General features: G+C 49.3%; 1 protein-coding gene across 1 annotated transcript in view; it reads left to right on the top strand.

Moving 5' to 3' along the window:
- Nucleotides 1-9,195: 9,195 nt before the first annotated feature.
- The window catches only part of LOC147751039 (uncharacterized), a 195,847-nt gene continuing 183,111 nt past the window's right edge, over nt 9,196-21,931 (top strand). The window contains exon 1 of the mRNA XM_086932138.1: nt 9,196-9,225. The gene's annotated coding sequence lies outside the window, so the exon portion shown is untranslated. The remainder of the gene's footprint in view (nt 9,226-21,931) is intronic.

The raw sequence follows: 21,931 nt of genomic DNA, 5'->3' as shown, positions 1-21,931 counted from the left end.
TCCTGCGCCGTTTTTGGAGACATGCAAAAGAACGAAAGAAGCATTTTCGTACAATCCTGTACCCTTCCGGAAGTAAACAAGAACCCCCAACTACCCTCCCCTCCCCACCACCCGCCCTGCCCAGTGCATCGCATCGTAAAAATCAGTTATCCACACAGCAATCTATCTTGGTCTCACTTGTACTCGTTGGGTCGTTCCCTCATCCCGCCACCAGAACATTGCTTCACAGCGGGGGCGTAAGCCTCAGTAGTCTTAAGTACCTAGGGCACGTGATTTCCTTAAATTCTGTGGCCAATAGTGAGTGAAAGGGCTGCCACAGCTCCTCAAAACTGGAGACATCTCCCGCTAACGTAAGGGACAGTTTTTCCATCCCCAGAACATGCCACAACCTATGGAGCCAACCCGTGTGAGATGGAGTGGTGGGTGTGCGCCAGTGTATTAGTATGTTTTGTACTGCCGAGCCCAACATGATAGCAATCTGCCGTCCCTTTTTAGATTTCAGCGGGTACATTAAGCCATTTGGGAGTCCCAGCAGAGTATACGCTGGGAAGCGGGGCAGTTCGATCTCAAAGCATGCATCAATGTCATCTATCACCTCCGACCAATAGGTTTGCAGTACAGGGCAGTCCCAGAGGATGTGTGTCAGTGTACCAATTTGCCCACACTCGCGCCAGCACTTGTCACTAAGGAGCCTGTTCATTTCGTGCAATCGTTCCGGGGTATAATACCAGTATGTGGAAACCTTAGTAAAGGTTTCCGTAAGGCCCACATGGTAGGCCGAATGCCTCGCTCTGTGTGAAATTTGGTCCCATTCTTTATGGCTAAGCTGTCGCCCTAGTTCCTTGTTCCAACGTTCCCTACCAGGAATGTGGAAGTGGGAGGGTGGGAGCTGGAGCATCTTGTATAGATCCGTTATGAGTTTGGCATCTGAAGTGCGTGTGACTAACCACTTTTCATAGGGCAATAGCTTCCTATCTGCTGAGTCTCTGACACTCGGCTGTAAGGCCCAATGACGAACCTGCCAGTACCTCATGCGGTCGTTTTCGGTCATCCGGTACTCGTCCCTAAAGTCCTGGAAGGTTATCACCCCTTCATCAGTATAAATGTGGAAGAGTGCTCTGCAGCCCCTGTCTCTCCAGTGGGAGAAGGCTCCGTGTTCTGTTCCTGGTGTGAAGTCAGGATTGTCTACGATCGGTGTGAATGGCGATGGAAACGAGGTGAGGTCAAAAGCGCGGCAGGTAGCGTCCCACACTATCAACGGCACACGTGTGATGTAAGAAGCGTAGAGATTGGGGGGGCGATGCGGCCTTCGGAGGAATGGAATTTCCTGTAGGGGGCGTCCGGCCACAGCTTGGTCTTGGAAGAGCCAGTGTTTATCGGATTCCCACCTACTCCACTCCACCAAGTATCGAAGTTGTGATGCTTGGAAATATTTGCGGAGATCCGGAATTCCTAGCCCCCCGGCTTCTGGTGCTAAGGTCGTGAGGACGCGGCGCATTCGGGGCTTACGCCCCTGCCACACAAAGCGGGACACTTTGGTTTGCATCTGTTGAATCCAACCCTTGGGGGGTTGCAGAGGCAGAGCACGAAACAAGTACAAGATTTGGGGTAAGACGGTCATTTTGACCGCTGCCACTCTACCAAGCATGGAGATCATCCCTTTATTCCATCTCCCAAGTTCTTCCCTCACCTTCACACCCACCGCGTCATAGTTAATGGAAACCATGGCTTGCAGCGTCGGGGCTAACGCAATCCCTAGATATTGCACTTGGTCTCGCGACCAACGAAAGGGAAAGAGCCTCTGCAGATCGTTCATTGTTGTCGATGACAGGGATGCGCCTAAAGCCGTGGACTTTTCAACATTCATTCGGAAGCCTGCCACAGTCTCAAAGGCCTTAAGTTCAGCCATACATGCAGGTAGTGCTCGCCTTGGATTTTCCAATGTAAAGAGTACATCATCCGCATAGAGGCTTATTGCGTGAGTGAAACCACCCATTCTCACCCCAGTCACCGCCTCATTTTGTCGGACCCGCTGGGCGAAGGGCTCCATATAGAGCGCGAAGAGAAGGGGGGAAAGGGGGCATCCCTGTCTTCTTCCGCGCTCGACGTCAAACCGCCGGGAGCTACAGCCATTCACCCACACAGTCGCTGAAGGGGATTTATAGCAGTTAAACACCATGGTCCGGAATTTCTCCCCCACGCCGAACCTCGCCATCACCCGTTCAAGGTAGGGCCATTGCACCCGGTCAAACGCTTTCTCTGCGTCGACCGAGAGCAGCATCCTCTCCCCTGGGATACGCGATGCTTTTTCTAAGATGTGTGTTATTCTCTTAGTGTTGTCCACAGTCTGGCGCCCGGGTACAAAGCCCGCCTGATCTGGTTCAATCAGGCCAGGAAGGTGCAGTGCCAGTCTCGTGGCCAGGATCCCCGTGTAGATTTTCAGGTCTACGTTTAACAAGGAGATCGGCCTATATGAGCCACATAGTTTCCTGTCTTTGCCCGGTTTAGGAATCACTGACACTGTTGCTTGTAAGAGGTCTGGGGTGATAGCTCCTGGGTCAGAGAAGGAATTAAACAGTTTGGTCAGGACCGGAGCCAGTGTCGAGCTGAACGTTTTATAGAAGAGGGCGGTGTAACCGTCTGGGCCCGGGGCTTTCCCCAACTTGAGCTTAGCGATCGCAGCGATCACCTCCTCAATTCTAATGTCTCTCTCCAGATAGCTTGCTTGGTCAGGCGACAGGGACGACAAGGTAACCGAGTCAAGATAAGCATCCGGGTCGTCCATGTGTGCGGTCTCCGCTGTATACAGGTCAGCGTAAAATCGGCGAAAGGCCTCGGCAATTTCTTCGTCGCCCGAGATCTCCTGGCCCGCATTCCCCGCCAGCCCCTTCACCTGGCGATTCTGATGTGCCACCCTAAGTTTGGCTGCTAGGAGGCGGCCACAGCGATCCCCTCCTGTATAGTAAGCGTGTTTTAGACGCAATGCGGCATATTCCGCCCTATCCATGTCCAATGAGGACAAAAGTTTCCTGGCCACTTTCAACTGTTTCCAAACCCTCGGTGCCCCAGTGCGACGATGTACTTGCTCCAGCTCCCTAACCTTCTGGGTGAGCTCATCGCGTTTTATCTTCCTCTCGCGGTTGTCCGCAGCGGAGATTGCTATGAACTCCCCCCGTATTACCGCCTTGAGGGCCCCCCATTGAGTCGATAGTGAAGTATCATTGTTAGAGTTGTGTTGTTGGAAATCCTTCACTACTTCTATAATACTCTGTACCACCGCTTTTTTATGTAGGAGTGTGTCTCTAAGTCGCCAGACTCCCCTCCGGGGTGAGCCCCGTGGAAGAAGGAAGGTCCCCGAGACTGGTGCATGGTCCGAGAGAGAAATGACTCCCATTTCTGAGGCGGTAGTCAAGTTACGGACCGGCCCGGAGACCGGCAGGTGATCTAGCCTAGCGTATGTTTTGTGTGCGTGTGAGTAATAGGAAAAATCCCTGTCGGCGGGGTGGAGCTTGCGCCAGAGATCGTGTAGGTCGGAATCAATTAATTGCGCTTTCACCGCCTGCGAGAGTTCCCCAGTCTGCGGGGATCGCTGAATCGATCTATCTTTCGAAGAGTCAAAGACCAGGTTGATGTCCCCTCCCAATATGACATGTATGTCCGGTGATGCCGCGATATCATCTAGTGCTGTGCGTAAAAACCTTTCCTGGTGTTCGTTCGGGCCGTAAACTGTGCCTACCGTGAATATCAATGTTCCCAATTTAAGTCTGTAGACCAGGAGCCTCCCCTTTTGTTCCACCAATTTGTGCAGAACTTCCCCCTTGAATGTTTTCGATAGAAGGAGGGCCACCCCAGCCGTCTTAGTTGTGTTGGAAGAAAAGAATTGTGTGGGAAAATGGCGGGACCTCAATCTATGACAATCGTTGACCAGTAAGTGGGTTTCCTGAAGCAGACAAATGTCTGCCTGGGAATGTTCTAATAGTGACAGTACAGCTCTCCTCTTCGTGGGATTGTTCAGCCCTTTAACATTCAGGGTGACTATTTTTAACTCTTCCATGGATAATCGGAACCACTGTGGCTATGTGTGCAAAGTAGAATGCGTGGTAGCTTGGCGAATGCCAAGTGAACGTGTGTATCTGGACCACTACTTGTAGATACCGTAAAAACACTGGACAGGGCAGCCCCTAACTCTCCCCCCTCAACATTCCCCAAATTTAACTCCCAATAGGCCTTCCCCATTCTGTCCCACAACTCACCTCGAAACTTCTGACCAAACATTCTCCCCCCCTTCAGTCTCTCAGTACTCTTCCCTACCCCCCAACACCTACTCAGTCCAAACCCCCAACAATCTCTGAAAAAAGTGCCTGGAAAGGCTCAACCTTCAAATCTTCCTTGGTTTGTAGTCCAAATAGTCCCAGGCCTGCCCCTACCGGACAAGCCTGTGGTGAATTACCTTCGTGGGCGACTTGCCACCAGCACTCCTCCCTCGCCCGCCCGCACCCGCCCCCCCCAAAGCCTGCTTTATCAGTAATGCATTGTCAATCTCCCCCCGGAGCCATATTATGCGGTCAGCGCCACTTCATCCTCAATCGCCGAGGTCTCCGTAACTGTCCGGATTGCATTTGCCATCCCCGCTCTGATTGTGGGCGAATTCGGTCTCTGTGAAGCACCCGGTGTCCTGCGTCTTGAGACCCTCCGCCAGCCCCCACTTGACGAGTCTCTCCTCCTCGGCGTGGGCGATTCTTCCTCTTCCGCTGTGATCCCGAGCACCTCACATACATCCTGAAGAGACCGTAGCTGGTGCGAAACTCCATTACATCTGAAGATGAGGCGGAAAGGGTGCCCCCATGAGTAGGGCGTTTCGTGTTGCCTCAGGAAGTCCGTTGCAATCTTAAACGCTTTGCGCTTCTGGAGTGTGGTCGCGGCTAGGTCCTGATACAGCGCCACTGGGTGGCCTCTAAATGTTATTGTTTGCTTCTTCCTCGCTTCGGTCATTATCCGTTCTTTCAGCGGGAATTCAGGGAGGAACGCCAGAACATCCGGCGGGGGCCCGTTGCACGCCGCTGCGGACCCACCCTATGGGCTCTATCTATCCTGATGGGGAAGTCCGCAGGTTCGCCAAGGATGGTACGGAATAGCTCCTGCAGGTAGCCCACGAAGCTTGAGTTCTCTTCTGCGGGTGGCACTCCCCGGACCCTTATGTTGTTCCGCCTTGATCTGTTCTCCAAATCTTCATTATGCATTTGAAGATCTATATGCTGGTCTCTGAGGCGGAGTACCTCCTGCTGCAAGTGCGTGATCTCTTCGTCCTGTCGTTGCGTGGAGCTCTCAACCGTGGCCACCCTCTCTCCGAGGCCATCCACCTCTCTACGTATTTCCCTTACTTCACCGGCCACTTCCTGCTTCAGCGCCTGGAAGTCCTCCCGCAGCGTTCCAAAAAGGGACTCCAAAAAGGATCTGGTGACAGGGGGCTCCCCACCGCCCCCCACGTGGGAGCCAGTTGCACCTCCCGGTGGTGAGGAGCCCTTGTCTCCTTTGCCCTGTGGTTTGCTGAGCATGTCCGTGAGTGTGCGGGTACTGCCTTTGCCGCCCTTCTGTTCAGCCATCTTCCCTGCGGCTCCGCCGTGCGTGCGTTATTCGCGGCAAGTCCCGGCTCAAGTGACCCCGGCCCTGCCCGGTGTCTCCGGCGTGTGTCCTCGAGAGCCCCCGCTACAACACCAGTCCAAGCCCACAAAAGGGCCCAACAGGCAATCGATCCAGTGTGTCCCAGACCCCGCGGCGTCTGCCCTGACCGCTCCAGATGTGCTCAGTAGTGAGGTTTGGGCCCACTAGTCGCTCGGCCGGACAGCAAGACAGGCGCACCACTGTGCTAGCAGCCGTTGGTGCTCCACCCCGGTCCACAGGCCTCTCTGTTCCTCAGGGTAGGTGGTTCACCACCGCAGCTCGCGCCACTAGTCCGCGGCAGCTCCAGACCGGCTCGTTACAGTCTCAATGGTTGCTGCGCCACTCGGAGGACCCCACCGCACATCCAGTGACCGCCCGCTCAAGGGGGGCCCAACTCCCTTCAGTCCCTGCTCCCGGGGTTGTTCCCCCTTCTCGGCTGTGTACCAAGAGCTAGGCTCCTCTGCGTCTTGCAAAGTCCTCCGCGGTGCGCCGCAGCCCCTCGCCCCCCACTGAAGAATCCGCAACACCCCCGGGCGCTCCTCACCTCCTCTGCTGCAGTCGGTGGGGGGGGGGTTGGGGGAAAGGCCTCCTCCGGTGTCCAGCTCCGCTGCAGTCCACCTCCGACGCTCCTATCTGCACCACACCGGCCCCTGGCGCTATCTGCAGGGCGCCAGGGATCGACCTCCCCGGGGTTCGCCGCCCTTCCAGTGCTGCCTCACCAGTGTGTTTAGGCCTCAGGTCGCCTCCAGTCAGGCCGCAGCACCGTTCTCAGGTAGTTGCTCGGGCAGGGCCGGGCCGGGCCTGAGATGCCTCTCGCCTCCGGAGGACCGTTCAGCGTTCCCAGGGTCTGGGCTCTCCCCTCCACAGGGTCATCGACATGCCACCGCTCCCTTCAATATTTCATGCTGGGATTCGCCACTCCACCAAGTCCGCCTTGCCCGGGCTCTGGGTCTACGTTGTCTCCCGTCCAGGCCGCAGCCGCGGCCTCGGGTAACCTCGGGGGCGGGCTCGGGATTCACTGCCTCGCCTGGCGTCCAGCCAGCCCGCCTCTATCTCAGGCTGTCGGTGTCGCTAAGCCGCCGATATGCAGCTCTATTCCGCAGGGCTCCTTCCCTTGCCACCGGGAACTGCGCCACCTCCGGTCGGGCCGCCCCAAGATAGGCCGCAGCCGCGGCCTCGGGCAGTCTCCGGGGTGGGGCCAAAATCGAGACTCCCGTCGGTGGAGTGGTCAGCGCTTCCCGGAGCCAGGCACGCCTCACCGCTGGTTCACCGATGTGGCGCCGACCCCCCTCAGACCTCCCCCCGGGATGAGCCGCTCCGCCGTCTCCGCTGCGCTGGAGCTCTAGGCCTCCGCCCCTTCCTGACCAGGCCGCAGCCGCGGCCTCTGGTAGTCTCCGGCAGGCTCGGGGGCGGGTGCGGGTCCGGGGCTCACCGCTTCTCCGGGCGTCCGGCTAGCCCGCCTCGATCTCGAGCAGTCGGCTTCTCCAGGCCTCCGATGGGCCGCCACGCCCCGCGGGATCCTCTACTCAGCCACCTGGGGTTGTGCTGCCTCAGTCAGGTCCGCGGTCCGGACCTCGCCACCACCGCTGCCCTGGGCCCCAGTGGCCGGGGTCACCGCTCCGACTACTGTGACTGGTTTGGGAATCACAGCCCAGTATCGCCGCTCTCAGAGGCCCTCCCGGCTGTGCCCAATCTTCCGAGTTATTTAGGGGGGAGAAGAGCTATGTATTAGGGCTCAGGGCCTAGGCGGGAGCGGGAGCTCGGGAGGAGCACGTCCGTTCACTCCGCCATCTTGGCCACGCCCCCTATACTTTTTTTTTAAAGCTGGACCAGACATCGCACTAGGTTGACCTTCGCAGTCTTAAGGGCCTTGTGACTCCGTTTCTGTGACATAGTCAGCTTGCATTTACATTCTGAGGGTGGCTAGGGTGCAGTGCGCTGCTTAAACATTGGATGCACGGGTGGAGCCCACATGTGTACTGGATACTTGAGGGTCTAAACACTGCACAATTAAGAGTGCACGATGGAGACAGAGCCTGGGGAGGCGTAACTAATCCCAGATCATGGCAGATAATCATGGCAGCTTTATCAGCCTCCTCTGCATAGCCACTGCGCACTGAAAAGAGCCTTGAGATGGGAGGGCCATGCCTGCAGTATCGCACCCCTCTGGGTTCGTGTACAGACTTCCTTCGTTCACCTTTGCAGCACGGATTGATTGCTCCCCGCTTCCACGCACTGTTTCCGGTCCCTGGTGTTTGGAAATTGCAAGTAAAGGAGAACCCAATTATTGATCAACTTCTGAACCACACCCGCATACATCGGCTGTGGCCCCATGGAAATGCACACGTTATACTCTTGTTTGTTTTGAGGAGAGTTGGGGCAGCTTCAGTCAGAGAGCCGGTAGATTATGGTGATCTGTGTTGTCTATTATTTGTAGTACTATCGACCTAACGTGTTTGGAAGATGATGAAATAGTTCCACCGGTCAGTGCACCTGCTTCAAACCTCTCTAAGAAATCTCTCTGGCTGAGGTTAGAAGGGCCCTAGTTTAATACCCTTCCATTTATTGGGCCTTTCAGCAGTTTCAAGATCTTCTCATTGCTCATATGGGTGTCATTTCTGATATTTAAGTTTCCCTGGACTTCATTGCTTTTTTTGCTCACAAGAAAGTGACTCACATAGTCACTGAATGTCACTCATAAGAAAATATGAAAATGTCACACATAAACAATCTGAAACCTTGGCATCTATGTATATGGGTGTAATCTCTGATATTTAGGTTTTCCAGGACTTCAGTGCTTAATTTTTCGCATGAGAAAGTGTCACACATAGTCGTTGAATGTCACTCATGCGTACACTGAAAATATGAAAATGTTACACATAAGCAATCTGAAACCATGGCAGTTATGCACTAGCTCCGACCGCATTATTGCCGTTTTCCCTAGCTCCTTTGCAAGTGTGACAAGTTCCCTAGTCATTCTATCCAGGAGCCCTTTTAGCCCATGGCTGCTAGGTCGTTTTCCCCGAGGTGGACCACCCATCCGTTCGGCGCACTGGCTGTTGATTGGTCCTTCTTCCTGACCTTCGTCTTTGACCCTGCTCTCCTTGTGGGCTTTTTTCCCCAGGCTTTCCGCTTCCATGTTGTTTGTTCCTCCCCCCTTATCCTCTCCCCTCTTGAAGGTAGTGGGGAGTCCACTGTTTCTCCATCCTATCAGCCCTCTGTGGGGTTACCACTCCAGCATCCACGTATTCCGTCACTCCCCCAGCAGCCTTCGCCAAAGCATGTGTGAGTAGTCAAGCGGAGGACAGTTGGACACTGCCCCACACCTTCTGCCTCGGACTAAGTGGCGCATCAGCAAAACTAGACATGCTCCGCACCCTAAGTTAGCGGCACTTCCGCATTCGTGGTTCAAGGTGGCTAAAACACAATACACATGTTTGAATAGTAATTTACATACAGAATGAGCGTGCATCAGCCTAAATAACACTGTCATCTACAATTAAGATGTCCTCTTTTTCATGTTCTTAGGGGGACCGTGGATTGGCTGGACTCAAAGGCGATAAGGTAAGACTTATTTAATGTCAACACCTTGACCCACTAATCGCTGTGAAGGTCTTAAATGTCTTTTTGGCTAGAGCCATCGAGACAAAGAAGAAAACAGAAATCTTTGTATCTGAGGCTACTTTGTGAGGCCTGTAATTTGGGTTGGCTTTAATGTACTCATCCCCCCTCTTTCCCGTTGAAGCCTTTATACTGGCAACATATCTGTGTGTCAATTTGCATTGGGTTTCTATGTCTGGTCAAGTTTGGAATTTCCCAGGTGTCTCTTACAGTTCCTAAAGATCAGACTTGTGCTATCCCCTTTGAATCTGCGCTCTACCACCAGGCACCGACTTTGTGGTGTTACACCCTTTGAACTGTGGGGCATATGTACAAGGAAACTGTCGGAGCGCGGCATTAATACAAGATTGGTAATCCAGTCTCCGACAGTTTCCAAACACAGGGATACACTGTATTTACAAGAATGTGATGCACCCCTGCATTTTCCCTAGCACTGGCACTAAATGTAGCTGCCTAGTGCCAACGCAAGCACCGTTGCACCACAGTGCAAGGGTGCCTGCGTTGCATGGAATCAATATGTACAGGAAGATCTCCCTTCCTGCACATAAACAATCAGTTATAGCGATTTGTAACTTCTATGTGTGCTGCTTTAAGCAGCTCACAAAGAAGTTGCAACTCGTCCTTTTTCAATGAGTGTTGATGTGCAGGAAGATCTCAAACACTAGTGGTGATTTGCTGTTTCTATGTGTGCTGTGTAATGCAGCTCACATAGAAACAGCAAAAACGAGGAGAAATTAAACATTTCTCCTCATTTCGCTAGGTTAAGACCAGGTTTCCTGGTCTTCTTTTTGGCTCTGCCCCTTATTTACGCCACCCTTGTAAATAGGAGCAGCAATGGGTGTTGAGGCAGAACACCCACCACAACACCAATTGCCCGTCCCTTTCACGCTAAGAGCTGCATGAAAGGGGCCTCATTTACAAGGCGGCGTTAAGCCAGTTTAAGTGGCTTAAAGCCGCCTTGTAAATAAGGTAAAGGTCTTAAACCTACCAGAACGTCACTAAAAGTGTTGTTCTGGTGGTGTTAAGTCCTTGTAAATTTGCCCCTGTGTGTCTCTTTAGTAGTACTGCTGCTGTGTAACTCTTTGTGTTTTTGCCCTGAAAGCTTGAGCCAGGCTCAATTTAGAAAGGCTTGCCAAGATCGGTCTTGTGAGTACAGCACTGGCCTGGTTAAGAAGTTTCCTATCTAACCGGTTTCAATCGGTTAGTATGGGCACATTTCGCTCGGCGGAAACTGAGATTAATAAGGGGGTGCCACAGGGCTCTTGTTTGAGCCCAACTCTTTTTAACATCTATGTGGCCCCTCTAGCTAAAATCTTGAGAGAGTTCGGTTTCATCCCCATATCATACGCGGATGATACCCAGCTCCTGTTTCCTTTTAAAACTCTAACCGACGAAGTGAAAACTTCTTTCTCCAATGGCATGAAGGCGGTAGCAAATTGGATGACCTCTAACTGCCTACAATGTAATGTGGGCAAAACGGAAGTTGTGCTCTTTGGGGAAGCAAAGATCCTATGGACTCCGGACTGGTGGCCGCAAGACCTTGGCCCGGTCCCAGACCCTAAATTGGTTGTGAAAAATCTAGGAGTGCGCTTGGATCGTGAACTCTTTTTTAAGTAACATTGTAACCTCACAGTGGGTTGTTGCTTCCATGTCATTGGCATGTTGCGAAAGGTCTTCCCCCTGCTGCCGGATTATACCAGGAAAACCTTGGTGCAAGCAAATGGCCTCCTGTTATCGGCCAATGATGGAGTACTAGCCAAACTCCAGATGATTCAAAACACCGCGGCTAGGCAGGTATTAAATGCCCCCCCTAGAACATCGTCTAAACCTCCCCTGGAGAAATTGCATTGGCTCTCAGTCCGTAACAGGGTAAAATTTAAGACCTGTTGTTTAATACACAAGAGCTTAAATGGACTAGGGCCATTGCACTGGATAGATAAATTCATTCCATATAATCCGGTTCGGTCTCTTAGGTCCAGTAACCAACTTCTCCTGAGAGTACCAGCTGTGAGAAAGACCAGACAGGGTGGTAAGGCCTTATCTGTAGTTGGTCCGACTCTATGGAATAAGCTACACCTTGAGCTGAGGCAATGTTCTGAACACTTGATCTTCAGAAAGAAGCTCAAAACATTCTTGTTTAAGAACTAAACTACTATCCATAGACTGTCTGACTATGCTTCTGGTGTTTTGGGCGCAGAGATACTCTGGTAAAGAGTCGATTCAAGCGCGTTATAAACCCTCAAATAAATAAATAAATAAATACATAAATAAATCCTTGGATCTGGCTCCGCTCGATGTCCTCTTGCACCCTCAAACTGATACACAAGTCGAGCTTTCACATGGCTTCTGCCTGCCACTTACACTGCCACCTCATGAACCAAGAATTGAAGACAAAACATTTGCCAGTTTGTGCAAAACCGGAGAGAGAAAGAGATACCCTTCTAGTGGACGAATTGCACAATGTGAAACGAGAAAATCTGGGGTAAATCCTGGCTTCCCCACTGGACCAAATTTTGTGGCCCTAAACAATTATGTTATTTCACCTATCATGAGTTGTAGCAAAGCCTCTTGAATGTTAACCAAACAAATATTGTTGCAGGTCACATACAAGGTGCACATGATAACTGACTTGCATCTTAGTTCACTAGTTACTGGTTAGTTCCTCTACTCAGGACATGACGCTTGCTGTATGTTCTTGATCTTCATAGAAGACAATGGGTTAGACCATGGGTACTCACAAACATTTTCCCAGGAGCCAAAAATTGGTCTGTGATTTGCCCGAGGGCCGCATTGATGCCAGCGGTGTGCCGGTCTGCCTAGGGAGTTGGGGAATTGGTGGTAAGGTAGGTGTAGGCGAAGCAATGGATATACATCTAGTGGCTGAACTGAACAATGTAAAAAACAAGATGTCTTTAAAAATGAATGTGTTTCAAAAGTTAAGCGCAGGACTCCCTACTCCATTCCTATATTTTTATTGTTAGTGCTGAGTCAGTAAACAGAAGCTCAGTGCTCCTGCTGACCAGATGGCCGCATGTAAAGGTCAGGTGGGGGAGGGGGAGGCGGGGGGGGCGCATGTAGCCTCCCGGACATACTTTGAGTATCCATGGGTTAGAGTAAGCTCATCGAAGACAGTGTGCTATAGAAAGCACAAAAATGCACATGCACCCGCCTTATAACAACTACATCTGAGATCTGAAGATCTGCTGTTAAATGGCTATAGGGAAGGTGTATTTTTTTTAGCAAAAATCTTAAAAATTTAAAAAAGAATGTTCCCCAAGAGATGTTGCTCCAAAACTGTTGATCTTGCAAGTATGGAAACTCAGTGGTGTGCTGCGTGGATCAAAGTTGCCCAAGTCCATGCCAGATTTTCTGGATATTCTTCTTTAATACATTTACATACAATGACTGTTAATGGGAATTATTTACAGGGTCGGTGGTAATCCTGTAAGTCTGTTATGAATGATTCCCTTCTAGGCTTACATTGTACCCACGGGCAAACTCATGCATTCATTTTGTGCCACAAAAAGTTCCCGGAAAATTGAACCCCAAGATAAAACTATTGAAGCATGTGCTCCAAATTATAATTTGGTGGTCCAATAAAATGAGAGAGATATGTTGGGGAAAAAACTGAACAATTCCTGGACAACACACTATATAAAAATCTGCTCCTATGAAAAGTATGCATGTGCATTTGGACGAATATTTCCCAAACGTAGACATGAACTTCGGAAATAAAGGTTACGGAGCAGAATTATGGCAGTTTCCTTTGAAAATAGAAAACTAAGTGCTGGCTTCCATTAGGTGCTCATGAGCAAAAATGAAGGGCAAAAAAAACACTCAAGCATCCTACGAAGCAACACTGCCACATCTTAATCCTTGGCTGTCTCATCGGATGTATGATGTTACAACGCATACTTTTACCACGCATGCCTTTACAGCGCGGTTTTCACAACGCATAGTGCTTTGGGGCGCTGGATAGTGAATAGTTTAATTTACTATTCCAACTCCAGCCCCCGTGGATAGTAGGGAAGGTGTTGGAAAGTAAATTAAACCTATTCCCTATCCTAGAACGCCCCCCAGCGCAATGTGTTGTAATGGTTTGCGTTGTAAAAGTTGTGTCGTAAAGGCACTATGTTGTAAAAGTTGTGTTGTAAAGGTTGTTTACCGTCTCATCATATGCTTTGCTTCTGAGGAGGTCAAAATAAAGAAGTGAGAGCAGGCCCCAGAAAGCCAACACTACCACAACTGTAAGGTCGAATACTTGTGCATGCTAACAAAAGCACTCGATGCCAGCAAGCTGGAAATTAAAACAAATGGGAACAAGCTGAAGTTTACACTAGTGTCCGGAGAAGTGAAACTCTGCAGCCCAGATTTGCAAACGCTTGGTGTCAGAGCTGGCATTATGCAAAGTAGCAGAAAGCAGTCTAGAGCGGCAGCTGCAATTTACTTTTCAGCGTAAAACTGCTATTCACCACTGTGCATCAATCGGGAGCCACTGGAGGCATGTAAGTGCAAACACCTATACGTTTTGACACACATCTCAAACTACTAAAAAGGCCAGACCAATAAAAAATGGATCCCTACTCGAAGAAGCTGCCGACAAGAAGGAATGTTTTGATTTTTCTCAGACACCTGTGCATTCCATGTGTGCTGCAATGCACAACACACATCCAATATGCCGGAACTTTATGCAATTGGCTATGCATAAGAATTTGTGAAATTTCCAGTATGTATGCTAAGTTCTGAGCCATGGTTGCTTGATTTTACGCCAGCTTAGGGGATGGATGACACCTACAACTTTCCAGCCTTTCCAGATTTGGCACTGTGCTGTGTAGTGTCGCGCTCTAGTCTTCGCTCTGCGACGCGATGACGTAGAGCGTGGTGGCCATTTTGGATGTCACAAAGAGCGAGGAGCCCGCGAACCTTGCATACGCTTCCCGGCGCTCTCCCGAGGAAATAAATAAATATAAAAGTACCGACCTGCAACCTGGGCGCCTGAGAGTATCATTTAAGGGGGAAAACAAACGTTACAACTGGCGACGAGGATGGGATCCGAAAAAATAAATAAAAAATAAGACCAGGTGGAACCCAGGGCCGGTGAGCCGACGATTAACCCACCAGCACCCAGAGAGTGGAAACAGGCTACAGGCAGGTACGGAACAGGGAGGAGAGGGCGGCAGAGGAAACGCCCGCAGACTGTCAGGACCCCAAAGCAGATTGTGGCAACAACCGGCACTGGATTGGAACCAACAAGTAAAAAACTGCCAGTAAACAATTCTTGGACAGGACTTTTTCGAAATCAGCATACCAAGATGGCCGCCGATTCCGAGATCTGAGTTAACAATCTAGTCTTCAGATCTCAGCTGCACAGTAATTTAGGTGAAGCGCAAGAGCGAAAGGAAATGCGCACTTCACCTGAGATTGTGACCGAGTAAGCAGCATTCTAGTGAGCTCGTAGTTTCTTAATCAGGGATATAGCAAAAATTTGCGAGAGTGTCTATTCAGGAATTAATAGCATAAATACAATAAATAAATCGGCGGGAACGAAAGAAAAACTCGTTCTGAGCATTGACAGCAGAAAAGTCTTCAGAGTATTACTGGCGCTCCAGTTATCTTGAATTCAACAAGGTGACAAGAAAACGGCATTCCGACGCAGTAGAGATACGCTGACCTGAAAGAGAGAGAGAAAGCAGTGAAGAAGAAAGGATGCTAAGTGAAGCTATATTAGTAAATAAAGCTAGCAACTGTAATACAAGTCATGTGAGAACATTAATAGAGTAAATACTTACAGACGATTGTAGAGCGATAAGAGTTTTCTTCAAGAACCTGCAAGACATAGGAGGAAATCAAAATATAAATAAATATAAAGTTAACTACTGTACAGATAGAAAAAGGAAGTAGATAATAAGCAGGAAAGATACAAGACAAGATACAAGCAGTCAATATAAGAAGTAAGTAGAGATAAGCAGGAATAGATAGTACATAAGTTATGGTTAGGTAAAGAAATTAACGGACATTTTGTGTTTTAGAATTGGAAGCATATTTACAAGAACGTAGATAAGAACTATCCAGAAAAGAAAAGAAAAAGAGATAGCAAGGCACGTCTAATTAGTGAAGTAAGTAAACACATAGTAATAGGAATAAGGAAAATAGTTTAATAAATAGTCATTAAGGTAAATGGGTTAATTTGTAATTCCAGGTTCAACTAAATTGGACGTAGACAGTAGCTAAGAATAAAACCAGGAAAAACAGAAGCGAGGCACAGATCTTGGAAGATAAGGGTAGCTGAAAATCGTTAGAGAAAGAGTAGGAAGGAGATAGTCAGGGTCTGGTAGCTAATTGTGTGTCCCTTTCCTCAGGTTCCATAGACAAATAGAAGTCTGCATGACGGACAAAAGACTAGAGGAACCAGTCCAGGACCAGTCTCTTTTTATTTGTTATTTTATCCAATTCCCCCTTTCCCCGTGGAAATAGTCTAGAGGCTCAGTATAGGTTGACCTCTGGAGTATTGCCTAGAGGGATTTGGGACCTAGCATCTCTGTTCCTGTGCAAGTTAATGGTAAGAAATTATATAGTCATTTGACAAGATTGTAAGAGTCTGACACAGACACAAACAGCCAGTCGAGCATAGAAACAGCCCGAGCTTAGCAGCTGCAGCCAAGGCCAACTACAGGCAGGGTGGCCTGTCCAACAGTGTGAGCAAAGGGGAAGGCTTAAGTCATCACACACTACCCTTGTGCACACGCCCAGACGAGGAAGGGAATAAACACTGCAGTGACCGCTGTCGCCTACAAAAGAGGACAGGGGCAGGGCATAGAAACAATTGTGGGGTGCAGAGACAGCTGGTACCACATTCTAGGAGGACAGAGGGAACGCCCGGGGCCCTGGAGGAGCAAACAGGACAAAGCTCAGGGGGCGAATCTGTGTTGCAACAGAGCCCCACACGTTCACACAGACGGAGTGCGCCAGGCAGTCCCAGAGGGGAGGAAGAGATACCCAAGAGAAGAGCAGAAATGTGTGCCCAAACATCCTTGCTCACAACACCAATCCCCTTCCTACCCAAACCAGGGGACCCTTCGATGAAGTAGGAGAACTGGAGGGAATACTTCATGAACTATCTAGAGGCCCTAGAAGACAGGAATGGAGAAGCATTTCCCAGCAAAAGAAGGAAGAGGATATTGCTTCATAACCTAGGTCCACAAGGCATCAGAGTGTTCCAGAACCTAGTCCCGACACCACCACAAGCAGATGATGACAACGTCTTTCAGCATGCGATCGACGATCTGAACAAACACTATAGACCGGCGGTGTGCACGTCCATCGACAGGTACAACTTCCAACAAAGAAAACAAGCAGCGGGGGAGTCCATAGACGAGTACGTAGCAGGGTTGAATAAATTTGCAATCACATGTAAATTTGGCACCTTACACGACAAATTCATTAAAGGCCAAATAGTCATGTACACCTCGAATGCGGCAATCCAGGACAAGCTGTGGGTAAATGGTGTTGCGACCCTGAAGGAAGTCATAGCCATGGTGAAGAAAGCAGAGCTATCAAAAAGATGCGCGGAGGCGGCAAAAAGGGAGGCCACCGCCAGACCCATGTTTAACAAAGTCACGGAAGCTAAACCACCGGAAAGAGGCAAGGTAGCAGCAGGGGACACGAGGACACATACCAAATGGACATCCAGACCAGCACCGATGAAGAAAGAGTTAGATGTAGAGGGAGAAGGTGAAGAAGAAGAAGATAGCTTGTTATGCATAGAAGAACACACACTTGGGATCAACTGCAACTGATCCAAGAAACCGCAGTGCAACCTGTTGGTTGGAGGAGTACCGATAAAGATGGTCGCAGATTCAGGATCCCCGTATACCATAATACAACGGACGGTGTGGGATGAACACTTCAAGTGCCATCTGGGACATCACCTGGAACCCCCAGATATTCAACCAGTCACGTTCACAGGAGATCTCATTCCTATGGTAGGATATCGATGCTTGACATTTGAGTTTAAAGAGCGGAGTGCAGAGTGCAAATTACACGTGGCAGAGAAAGGTCCTTCAGTCCTGGGATGGGTCGACCAAGAAGACTTAGGCATACAGTTGAACCCGGGTGGCACCACACAAGTTCTGATGACCAGCTCCGAGCAACAACCAGACGGCACAAAAATGAAAGAAGACTTTCCCTCAGTGTTTGGAGGCAAAGTAGGCAAATTGACCAAATTTACGCACAGGATCGACCTCTAGGCAGACGCGAAACCAGTGTGCCACAAAGTGAGAAATATCCCGATGGCAATCAGAGAGATGGTACAACTGGAATTACGGAGGCTGGAAGACAATGGCATCATAGAGCCGATAAATAGCGCGGAGTGGTCGGCACTGTTGGTGGTAGCAATGAAACAAAACGGCAAGGTTCGTCTGTGTGTGGACCTGAGGGAATTGAACATAAACATAATAGTAGAAAAATTCCCACTACCAAGAATAGACGAGAAGCTTGCAAAAACGAAAGGAGTAAAATGGTTCTTCACCATGGACCTCACCTCAGCCTACCATCAAATAGCCCTACACCACACATGCTGGAAATTGACGTCGTTCATAACCCCATTCGGGTGCTATCAGTTTCGCAGAATGCCGTTTGGACTAGCATCGGCTGCAGCCGTATTTCAGAAACTTATGCACAAGTTGTTCAAGGATGTGGACGGAGTTTAGTACTTCCAGGATGACATCTTAGTAATGGGCAAGAACAAGGCAGACCATGATGCCAAGCTGTCCAAAGTCCTGCATGTCTTGAAACGTAATGGACTCACTGCAGACTGGGATAAGTGCCGGTTTGGAATGACGTCTGTCACATACTTAGGCCACGAGATCAGTGACCAAGGCATCACACCTAAACAAACCAACTTCAAAGCAATATGTGATGCACCACCGCCGAGAAACAAAGAAGAAGTCAGGTCCTTCCTAGGCATGGCCGAGTTTTACAGTAAATTTGTGCAGCATTTCGCCACCAAGACACATCACTTACACCAACTTCTCCGAGACAAGACAACCTTCGAGTGGACGGAGGAGACACAAGAAGAATTCCAGAGGATCAAAGAGGACATCAGCACAGCAGTTCCTCTATGTGGGTTTGATCAGCAAGCAAGATCAGTACTAACGACGGACGCGAGCGAAAAGGTCCTAGGAGCAGTCCTAATGCAAGACACTAAAGATGGGGAAATGTCCACCATCAGCTTTGCATCCAGATCTTTGTCACCCACGGAGCAAAAGTTCAGTGTAATAGAAAAGGAGATGTTGGCAACAGTCTGGGTCATGGAGAAGTTCTGCCAGTTCATATGGGGCACGAGATTCAGGCTTAGGACGGCCCACAAGCCGCTGGTCAAAGTCCTCACGTCTTGTGGACATGCAAATGTGACCCCCGCATTGCTAAGATGACCCTGAAATTGTAGGACTACAGGTACGACATAGAACAAATACCAGGAGCTAGAAACAAAGTAGCCAATTATCTCATCCGAGCCTCAGCCATGGAGGAATCTCCACGCGGTTCCGAAGACGAGGATATCAGAGTGGCGTTCATGGAGGATCATGAAAAAGTGATAAGCGAACAGGAGTGGAAGGAAGCATACAAGAACGACTCTGAAATCAGAGCGGTCAAGCAATTCACACTACAAGGATGGCCAGAAAAGAGGCACGTGAAGGCTGAGCACAGGAAATTTTTTGAAGTGAGAGAGGAGATGTTGGTTGGTGACCAAGGGATCTTCCTGCAGAGAGGGAAAAGGTAGTTCCTCCAAATTCATTGGTGCTACATTTACTCGCCATTTTACATGAAGGGCATCTGGGCATCGTGAAGACGAAGCTGAGGGCGAAACAGATGTACTGGTGGCCGGCTATGGATAGCCAGATAGAAAGGCACGTGCGTGAGTGAGAACAATGCCAAAAAGCAGACAAGTCACAAAGCCTGATGCGCCCAACCTTAGGAAAATTGGACAACCGCTCCAAACCGTGGGAGGATTTGTCTATAGACATACTAGGTCCGGTACTGGACGCACATGGAGTCCAGAAATATGCAGTGGTGCTTGTGGACAGGTACTCCAAGTGGCCCGAGATAGACATACAGGAAGACATGGACACAGACAAAGTATTAAAGTTTCTTACAGCCATCTTCCTTAGGGAAGGTATTCCACACTCCATACTAAGCAACAATGGGCCCCAGTTTACGTCGGAAAAATGGAACGCTTACATGGGAAGGAATAGCATAAAGGTCAAACTCACATCAATATATCATCCGGCGGGAAACTGTTTAGCCGAAAGGTTCAATAGAGTCATTATGGGCTCTATACAATCTGCGATAGGAGCCGGAAAGGACCTGGAAAAAGAATTGAAGTGCTGGCAGAGCCGTGGTAAGACCGTTGAAGTACAGAGAATTTGAGATGGGAGATGGGAATGAGCCAACCAGCAGGTAGACAGAGAGACATTAATTTTTGTTTGAAATGTATCATCCATAAAGGAGGGAGATATGTAGTGTTGCGCTCTAGTCTTCGCGCTGCGACGCGATGGCGTAGCGTGCGGCAGCCATTTTGGGTGTCACAGAGAGCAAGAAGCCTGCGAACCATGCAGACGCTTCCCGGCGCTCTCCCGAGGAAATAAATAAATATAAAAGTACCGACCTGCAACCTGGGCGCCTGAGAGTATCAATTAAGGGGGAAAACAAATGTTACATGTTGCTTTTTGTGTCTTCATTCAACACAGCACAACATATTTCAATGCTGCGTTGTGTTGTGTGATATCTTAGCAAATTTGATCCAAAGTCTACGACTTTATGGACCTTTCCTATGTAAAAGGGTGACGTCCCCCAACTTCACCTGCAGCATCATTTCCCTTTGACTGATCCGTCCACTACAGCTTGTTGTCCCACCCAACACGGACACACAATCTTCCCTCTTTTTGGTTATTTCAACATGCATTGAAACTCATTGAATCCCCTTCAACCTCCCTTTCAAACTCCACTTATACAAGCATTTACAATGCAATAGGTCTCGCAATGACATTGTTTTGAGCTATTGGCATTGTAAATGGTATTGTTTTTTTCCCCTTTGTGAAGCATTAATTAAATGGTGTAATGCAAAGGATTCCTTCCTTCAGGGGCATGGCCTCCACATGCACGCCTCTGTGACAGGAGCAGGTGCAATAACACGGTTAGTTCCTTCCATATCAAACTGGGCTGGTGTGCTGTGTTACATCTTGCATAACATGGTCCCTGGCACTTAAATGCCCAAGTCCATGACACATTTTGTATTACTTTAAAATGGAGGAAAAGCAGAGTTGAGAATACCTGCTCAACTGCAGTTTCAGCATAAAAGTAACTCTTGCTTTTGATGGGGAACTCGAAGTGAGAGTAGCAACGCTGCCTAGGAAGGCCAATATTCGTGAATTTTGTAAAACTTCACAGGCGCAGTAAACCTTCAATTACCCCTGATTTGCATGCATTTTAATAGCAGGCCTATTAACCCCCGCCTCCCCCGAGTCACCTCACTAGACTTGTGGACTGCGAATTTTTATAGAATAGATTTTTTTTGCAGACAGTGGGAGGAACAGAGAGACTTGAGATGAACCTGCCCAGCTGTTTTTTTTTGGCACTGCTAATTGCGTAAACAAGCCTTGTGCAAACTGTTGGATGAGGCGAAGGCTGCGTTATTATCAGGGTGCCGTGACTCACTCCGTCTCAGCGAGAGTGACATCCCTTGCCGCTCTGCCACGGATACTTCTGAAAGGCCATGTGTGTCTTAAGAAAACAAACTTGTCTCAGGGTACGGGACTACTCTTGAATTCACCCCGTAGGGGTATCATGGCACTGACATAAAAAAATGATGTTTTTGTTACCCAACCCAACTGTGCTCATGTCGTCAACCTTGGAAGGATGAAAGCCTGAGAGGCCCTGCCGGGATTTCTAACAGGAACATTAATCACTAGAGTTATCATAGCATTTTTATTGCTGCCTGTAAGCTAGACGCACAAGTTTGTAACTCTACAGCAGGAGCATTTAAATCTTAAATTATTGCGCAACGCAGCGACCCCCGAGTTAGTAGGTGTATGGGGCGCGGTTGATAGGTGTTTGTGTGTATGAATGTTTGCACGTTTGTGCACGTGTGTCAGTGGGTGCATGAGCAGGGTTGACTTGTGTACGTATGAATGTATGCATGTGTGTCAGTGGGTCCAAGAACAGGGTTGACAGCTGTGTGTGAGTATATACAATATATACATGTATGCATGTGTCAGTGGGTTCACGGGCAGGGTTGACTGGTGGCTGTATGTTTCAATGAATGCACGTGTGTCAGTGGGTTCAAGGGCAGGGTTTACAGCTGTGTGTGAGTATATACATGTATGCATGCGTCAGTGGGTTCATGGGTGGGGTTTACTGGTGTTTGTATGTTTCAATGAATGCACGTGTGTCAGTGGGTTCAAGGGAAGGGTTGACAGCTGTGCGTGAGTATATACATGTATGCATGTGTCAGTGGGTTCACAAGCGGGGTTGACAGCTGTTTGTGAGTATATACATGTATGTATGTGTCAGTGGGTTCACGGGCGGGGTAGACTGGTGTTTGTATGTTTCAATTAATGCACGTGTGTCGGTGGGTTCAAGGGCAGGGTTGACA

Source organism: Lissotriton vulgaris, chromosome 1_1, assembly GCF_964263255.1.
Source record: "Lissotriton vulgaris chromosome 1_1, aLisVul1.2, whole genome shotgun sequence".
Classification (NCBI taxonomy): Eukaryota; Metazoa; Chordata; class Amphibia; order Caudata; family Salamandridae; genus Lissotriton; species Lissotriton vulgaris.
The sequence above is the reverse complement of the archived record's forward strand: the minus strand, read 5'-3'. Positions and strand labels throughout refer to the sequence as shown.